This window comes from Eubalaena glacialis, chromosome X (genome assembly GCF_028564815.1).
Source record: "Eubalaena glacialis isolate mEubGla1 chromosome X, mEubGla1.1.hap2.+ XY, whole genome shotgun sequence".
Classification (NCBI taxonomy): domain Eukaryota; kingdom Metazoa; phylum Chordata; class Mammalia; order Artiodactyla; family Balaenidae; genus Eubalaena; species Eubalaena glacialis.
Genome location: NC_083736.1, coordinates 23493352 through 23501986, shown reverse-complemented (window position 1 = coordinate 23501986; position 8635 = coordinate 23493352).

Here is an 8635-nt window from a genome sequence, read left to right as displayed (position 1 = left end):
CGAGTAATGAACTTGCAACTCTGATTAACAATCGTCCAACAAACAAAAGTCCAGGACAGATGGTTTCACAGGATAATTCTATCCAACATGGAGAAAAGACCTAACACACATCCTTCTCAAACACTTCCAAAAAATTGGCGAGGAAGGAACACTCCCAAACCCTTTCTATTAGGCCACCATCACCCTGATACCAAATCCAGACAAAAATAGTACAAAAAAATACAGTTACACACCGATATCCCTGATGAACATAGATGAAAAGCTGCTCAACGAAATAGTAGCAAACCAAATCCATTACCAAATTAAAGTATCATACCTCATGATCAAGTGGGATGTATCCCAGGGATGTAAGGATTCTTCAATACACGGAAATCAATGTGATACACCCTATTAACAAAGTGAAGAGGAAAAACCATATGATCATGTCAATAGATGCAGAAAAGCTTGTGACAGATTTCAGCACACATTTATGATGAAAACCCTCCAGAAAATGGGCAGAGATGGAACCTCACTCAACTTAATCAAGGCCATATACGACAAACCCACAGCAAACATCCTCAATGCTGAAAATTGAAAGCATGTCCTCTAATATCAGGAACAAGACAAGGATGACCACTCTCACCACTATTATGCAACATAGTTTTGGAAGTCCTAGCCCCAGCAGTCAGAGCAGCAAAAGAAATAAAAGGAACACAAGTTGGAAACGAAGAAGTAACACTGTCACTCTTTGCAGATGACATGACACTATACTTAGAGAATCCTAAAGATGCCACCAGAAAACTACTAGAGCTAATCCATGGATTTGGTAACGTTGCACGATACAAAATGAATGCACACAAATCCCTTGCATTTCTATACATTAATGAAGAAAAATCTGAAAGAGAAATGAAGGAAACACTCCCATTAACCATTGCAACAAACAGAATAAAATACCTAGGAGTCAACCTACCTAGGGAGACAAAAGATCTGTATGCTGAAAACTATGACACTGAAGAATGAAATTGAAGATGATAGAAACAGATGGAGAGAGATACCATGTTCTTGGATTCTAAGAATCAATGTTGTGAAAATGACTATACTACCCAAAGCAATCTGCATATTCAATGCAATCCCTCTCAAATTACCAATGGCATTTTTTCCAGAACTAGAACAAAAAAATCTTAAAATTTGTATGGAGACATAAAAACCCGGAAGAGCCAAAGCAGTTTGAGGGAAAAAAACAGAGCTGGAGGAATCAGACTGCCCGACTTCAGACTGTACTACAAAGCTACAGGAATCAAGACACGATGGGACTGGCACAAAAACAGAAATATAGATCAATGCAACAGGATAGAAAGCCCAGAGATAAAGCCACGCACCTATGGTCAACTAATCTATGACAAAGGAGGCAGGAATCCACAATGGAGAAAAGACAGTCTCTACAATAAGTGGGGCTGGGAAAATTGGACAGACACATGTAAAAGAATGAAATTAGAACACTCCCAAACACCATACACACAAATAAACTAAAAATGGAACAGAGACCTAAACGTAAGACAGGATACTATAAAACTCTTAGAGGAAAACATAGGAATAACACGCTTTGACATACATCACAGCAAGATCTGTTTTAATCCCCCTCCTAGAGTAATGGAAATAAAAACAAAAATAAACAAGTGGGACCTAATGAAACTTGCAAGCTTTGCCACACACAGGAAACGACAAACAAGACGAAAAGACAACCCTCAGAATGGCAAAATATTTGCGTACGGATCAACGGACTAAGGATTAATCTCCAAAATCTATAAACAGCTCACGCAGCTCGGTATTAAAAAAACAAACACCCCAATCGAAAAATGGGCAGAAGACCTAAATAGACAATTCTCCAAAGAAGACATACAGCTGGCCAACAAGCACATGAAAACCTGCTCAACATCACTAATTATTAGAGAGATGCACATCAAAACTACACTGAGGTATCACCTCACACCATTTAGAACGGGCATCATCAGAAAATCAACAAACAACAACTGCTGGACAGGGTGTGGAGCAAAGAGTATACTTTTGCACTGTTGTTGGGAGTGTATATTGATACAGCCACTATGCAGAACAGTAAAGAGGTTCCTTAAAAAATGAAAAACAGAATTGCCATATGACCCAGCGAACACACTACTGGGCATATGCCAAGAGAAAACCATAGTTCTAAAGGACACATGCACCCCAATAATCATTGCAGCGGTATTTACAATAGCCAGGTTATGGAAACAATCTAAATGCCCATCCACAGACAAATGGTTATAGAAGAAGTGGTACATATATACCATGGAATATTACTCAGCCATGAAAAGGAACTAAGTTGGTTCATTGGTACAGGCGTGGATGGATCTAGAGACTGTTATAAACAGTGAAGTCAGTCAGAAAAACACATATCATCTATAAATGCATATATATGCAACCTGGAAAAATGGTACAGATGAACCGGTTTGCAGGATTGAATTGATACACAGATGTGGAGAACCAACGTATGGCCACCATAAGGGGAAAGTGGGGGTGTGTTAGTCGTTGTGTGATGAATTCGGAAATTGGGATTGACATATATACACTAATATGTATAAAATGGATAACGAATAAGAACCTGCTGTATAAAAAAATAAAATAATATTCAAAAATTGAAAAAACAATAAGATAAAAGGAAGAAGATGTGTTCATTTGAACCAATCATTTCCTAAATAGACAAAAAACCTTGAAGGTAGTTGGGGCTGTCAATAAAAAGGTAGAAAAAAAAGAAAGAAAGAAGTGAAATAGCAACAAAGAAAACAATAACAAGGATCAATAGAAGTAAAAGCTGGTTCTTTGAGAAGGTAAACAATATTGATAAATATTTAGCCAGACTCATCGAGAAAAAGAGGGAGAGGACTGCAATCAATAAAATTAGAAATGAAAAAGAAGTTACCACAGACAACACAAAAATACAAAACTTCCTAAGAGACTACTGCAAGCAACTCTATGCTGATAAAATGGAAAATCTGGACGAAATGCACAAATTCTTAGAAAGGTACAACCTTCCAAGACTGAACCAGGAAAAAATAGAAACTATGAACAGACCCAGTACGAGTAATGAACTTGCAACTCTGATTAAAAATCGTCCAACCAACAAAAGTCCAGGACAGATGGTTTCACAGGATAATTCTATCCAACATGGAGAAAAGACCTAACACACATCCTTCTCAAACTCTTCCAAAAATTTGGCGAGGAAGGAACACTCCCAAACTCTTTCTATGAGGCCACCATCACCCTGATACCAAAACCAGACAAGATAGTACAAAAAAATACAGTTACACACCGATTTCACTGATGAACATAGATGCAAAGTTGCTCAACAAAAGAGTAGCAAACAGAATCCAATACCACATTAAAAGTATCATACCTCATAATCAAGTGGGATTTATCCCAGGGATGCAAGGATTCTTCAAATCAGGAAAATCAATGTGATACACCCAAATAACAAAGTGAAGAGGAAAAACCATATGATGATGTCAATAGATGCAGAAAAGCTTGTGACAAATTTCAACACACATTTCTGATAAAAACCCTCCAGAAAGTGACAGAGAGGGAACCTCACTCAACTTAATCAAGGCCATATACGACAAACCCACAGCAAACATCCTCAATGCTGAAAAACTGAAAGCATGTCCTCTAATATCAGGAACAAGACAAGGATGACCACTCTCACCACTATTATGCAACATAGTTTTGGAAGTCCTAGCCCCAGCAGTCAGAGCAGCAAAAGAAATAAAAGGAACACAAGTTGGAAACGAAGAAGTAACACTGTCACTCTTTGCAGATGACATGACACTATACTTAGAGAATCCTAAAGATGCCACCAGAAAACTACTAGAGCTAATCCATGGATTTGGTAACGTTGCACGATACAAAATGAATGCACACAAATCCCTTGCATTTCTATACATTAATGAAGAAAAATCTGAAAGAGAAATGAAGGAAACACTCCCATTAACCATTGCAACAAACAGAATAAAATACCTAGGAGTCAACCTACCTAGGGAGACAAAAGATCTGTATGCTGAAAACTATGACACTGAAGAATGAAATTGAAGATGATAGAAACAGATGGAGAGAGATACCATGTTCTTGGATTCTAAGAATCAATGTTGTGAAAATGACTATACTACCCAAAGCAATCTGCATATTCAATGCAATCCCTCTCAAATTACCAATGGCATTTTTTCCAGAACTAGAACAAAAAAATCTTAAAATTTGTATGGAGACATAGAAACCCGGAAGAGCCGAAGCAGTTTGAGGGGAAAAAACAGAGCTGGAGGAATCAGACTGCCCGACTTCAGACTGTACTACAAAGCTACAGGAATCAAGACACGATGGGACTGGCACAAAAACAGAAATATAGATCAATGCAACAGGATAGAAAGCCCAGAGATGTAGCCACGCAATTATGGTCAACTAATCTATGACAAAGGAGGCAGGAATCCACAATGGAGAAAAGACAGTCTCTACAATAAGTGGGGCTGGGAAAATTGGACAGACACATGTAAAAGAATGAAATTAGAACACTCCCAAACACCGTACACACAAATAAACTAAAAATGGAACAGAGACCTAAACGTAAGACAGGATACTATAAAACTCTTAGAGGAAAACATAGGAATAACACACTTTGACATACATCACAGCAAGATCTGTTTTAATCCACCTCCTAGAGTAATGGAAATAAAAACAAAAATAAACAAGTGGGACCTAATGAAACGTACAAGCTTTTGCCACACATAGGAAACGACAAACAATACGAAAGGACAACCCTCAGAATGGGAAAAATATTTGCATATGGATCAACGGACTAAGGATTAATCTCCAAAATATATAAACAGCTCATGCAGCTCGGTATTAAAAAAACGAACAACCCAATCGGAAAATAGACCGAAGACCTAAATAGACAATTCTCCAAAGAAGACATACAGCTGGCCAACAAGCACATGAAAACCTGCTCAACATCACTAATTATTAGAGAGATGCACATCAAAACTACACTGAGGTATCACCTCACACCATTTAGAACGGGCATCATCAGAAAATCAACAAACAACAACTGCTGGACACGGTGTGGAGCAAAGAGTATACTTTTGCACTGTTGTTGGGAGTGTAAATTGATACAGCCACTATGGAGAACAGTAAAGAGGTTCCTTGAAAAACGAATAAAGAATTGCCATATGACCCAGTGAACCCACTACAGGGCATATACCAAGAGAAAACCATAGTTCTAAAAGACACATGCACCCCAATGTTCACTGCAGCAGTATTTACAATAGCCAGGTCATGGAAACAACCTAAATGCCCATCCACAGACAAATGGATAAAGAAGATGTGGTACATATATACCATGGAATATTACTCAGCCATAAAAAGGAACTACGTTGGTTCATTGGTACAGGCGTGGATGGATCTAGAGACTATCATACAGAGTAAAGTCAGTCAGAAAGGGGGAAAGTGGGGGTGTGGTAGTCGTTGTGTGATGAATTGGGAAATCGGGATTGACATATATACACTGATATGTATAAAATGGATAACTAATAAAAACCTGCTGTATAAAACAATGATATTCAAAAATTCAAAAAACAATAACGTAAAAGGAAGAAGATGTGTTCATTTGAACCGATCATTTCCTAAATAGACAACCAAGTCTGAAGGTAGTTGGAGCTGTCAATAAAAAGGCAGAAAAAAAAGAAAGAAAGAACTGAAATAGCAACAAAGAAAACAACAGCAAGAATCAATAAAAGTAAAAGCTGGTTCTTTGAGAAGGTAAACAATATTGATAAACCTTTAGCCAGACTCATCGAGAAAAAGAGGGAGAGGACTGCACTCAATAAAATTAGAAATGAAAAAGAAGTTACCATGGACAACACAGAAATACAAAACTTCGTAAGAGACTACTACAAGCAACTCTATGCTGATATATTGGAAAATCTGGAAGAAATGCACAAATTCTTAGAAAGGTACAACCTTCCAAGACTGAACCAGGAAAAAATAGAAACTATGAACAGACCCAGTACGAGTAATGAACTTGCAACTCTGATTAACAATCGTCCAACAAACAAAAGTCCAGGACAGATGGTTTCACAGGATAATTCTATCCAACATGGAGAAAAGACCTAACACACATCCTTCTCAAACACTTCCAAAAAATTGGCGAGGAAGGAACACTCCCAAACCCTTTCTATTAGGCCACCATCACCCTGATACCAAATCCAGACAAAAATAGTACAAAAAAATACAGTTACACACCGATATCCCTGATGAACATAGATGAAAAGCTGCTCAACGAAATAGTAGCAAACCAAATCCATTACCAAATTAAAGTATCATACCTCATGATCAAGTGGGATGTATCCCAGGGATGTAAGGATTCTTCAATACACGGAAATCAATGTGATACACCCTATTAACAAAGTGAAGAGGAAAAACCATATGATCATGTCAATAGATGCAGAAAAGCTTGTGACAGATTTCAGCACACATTTATGATGAAAACCCTCCAGAAAATGGGCAGAGATGGAACCTCACTCAACTTAATCAAGGCCATATACGACAAACCCACAGCAAACATCCTCAATGCTGAAAATTGAAAGCATGTCCTCTAATATCAGGAACAAGACAAGGATGACCACTCTCACCACTATTATTCAACATAGTTTTGGAAGTCCTAGCCCCAGCAGTCAGAGCAGCAAAAGAAATAAAAGGAACACAAGTTAGAAAAGAACAAGTAACAATGTCACTCTGTGCAGATGACATGACACTATACTTAGAGAATCCTAAAGATGCCACCAGAAAACTACTAGAGCTAATCCATGGATTTGGTAACGTTGCACGATACAAAATGAATGCACACAAATCCCTTGCATTTCTATACATTAATGAAGAAAAATCTGAAAGAGAAATGAAGGAAACACTCCCATTAACCATTGCAACAAACAGAATAAAATACCTAGGAGTCAACCTACCTAGGGAGACAAAAGATCTGTATGCTGAAAACTATGACACTGAAGAATGAAATTGAAGATGATAGAAACAGATGGAGAGAGATACCATGTTCTTGGATTCTAAGAATCAATGTTGTGAAAATGACTATACTACCCAAAGCAATCTGCATATTCAATGCAATCCCTCTCAAATTACCAATGGCATTTTTTCCAGAACTACAACAAAAAAATCTTAAAATTTGTATGGAGACATAAAAACCCGGAAGAGCCAAAGCAGTTTGAGGGAAAAAAACAGAGCTGGAGGAATCAGACTGCCCGACTTCAGACTGTACTACAAAGCTACAGGAATCAAGACACGATGGGACTGGCACAAAAACAGAAATATAGATCAATGCAACAGGATAGAAAGCCCAGAGATAAAGCCACGCACCTATGGTCAACTAATCTATGACAAAGGAGGCAGGAATCCACAATGGAGAAAAGACAGTCTCTACAATAAGTGGGGCTGGGAAAATTGGACAGACACATGTAAAAGAATGAAATTAGAACACTCCCAAACACCGTACACACAAATAAACTAAAAATGGAACAGAGACCTAAACGTAAGACAGGATACTATAAAACTCTTAAAGGAAAACATAGGAATAACACGCTTTGACATACATCACAGCAAGATCTGTTTTAATCCCCCTCCTAGAGTAATGGAAATAAAAACAAAAATAAACAAGTGGGACCTAATGAAACTTGCAAGCTTTGCCACACACAGGAAACGACAAACAAAACGAAAAGACAACCCTCAGAATGGCAAAATATTTGCGTACGGATCAACGGACTAAGGATTAATCTCCAAAATCTATAAACAGCTCACGCAGCTCGGTATTAAAAAAACGAACACCCCAATCGAAAAATGGGCAGAAGACCTAAATAGACAATTCTCCAAAGAAGACATACAGCTGGCCAACAAGCACATGAAAACCTGCTCAACATCACTAATTATTAGAGAGATGCACATCAAAACTACACTGAGGTATCACCTCACACCATTTAGAACGGGCATCATCAGAAAATCAACAAATAACAACTGCTGGACAGGGTGTGGAGCAAAGAGTATACTTTTGCACTGTTGTTGGGAGTGTAAATTGATACAGCCACTATGCAGAACAGTAAAGAGGTTCCTTAAAAAATGAAAAACAGAATTGCCATATGACCCAGCGAACACACTACTGGGCATATGCCAAGAGAAAACCATAGTTCTAAAGGACACATGCACCCCAATAATCATTGCAGCGGTATTTACAATAGCCAGGTTATGGAAACAATCTAAATGCCCATCCACAGACAAATGGTTATAGAAGAAGTGGTACATATATACCATGGAATATTACTCAGCCATGAAAAGGAACTAAGTTGGTTCATTGGTACAGGCGTGGATGGATCTAGAGACTGTTATAAACTGTGAAGTCAGTCAGAAAAACACATATCATCTATAAATGCATATATATGCAACCTGGAAAAATGGTACAGATGAACCGGTTTTCAGGATTGAATTGATACACAGATGTGGAGAACCAACGTATGGCCACCATAAGGGGAAAGTGGGGGTGTGTTAGTCGTTGTGTGATGAATTCGGAAATTCGGATTGACAT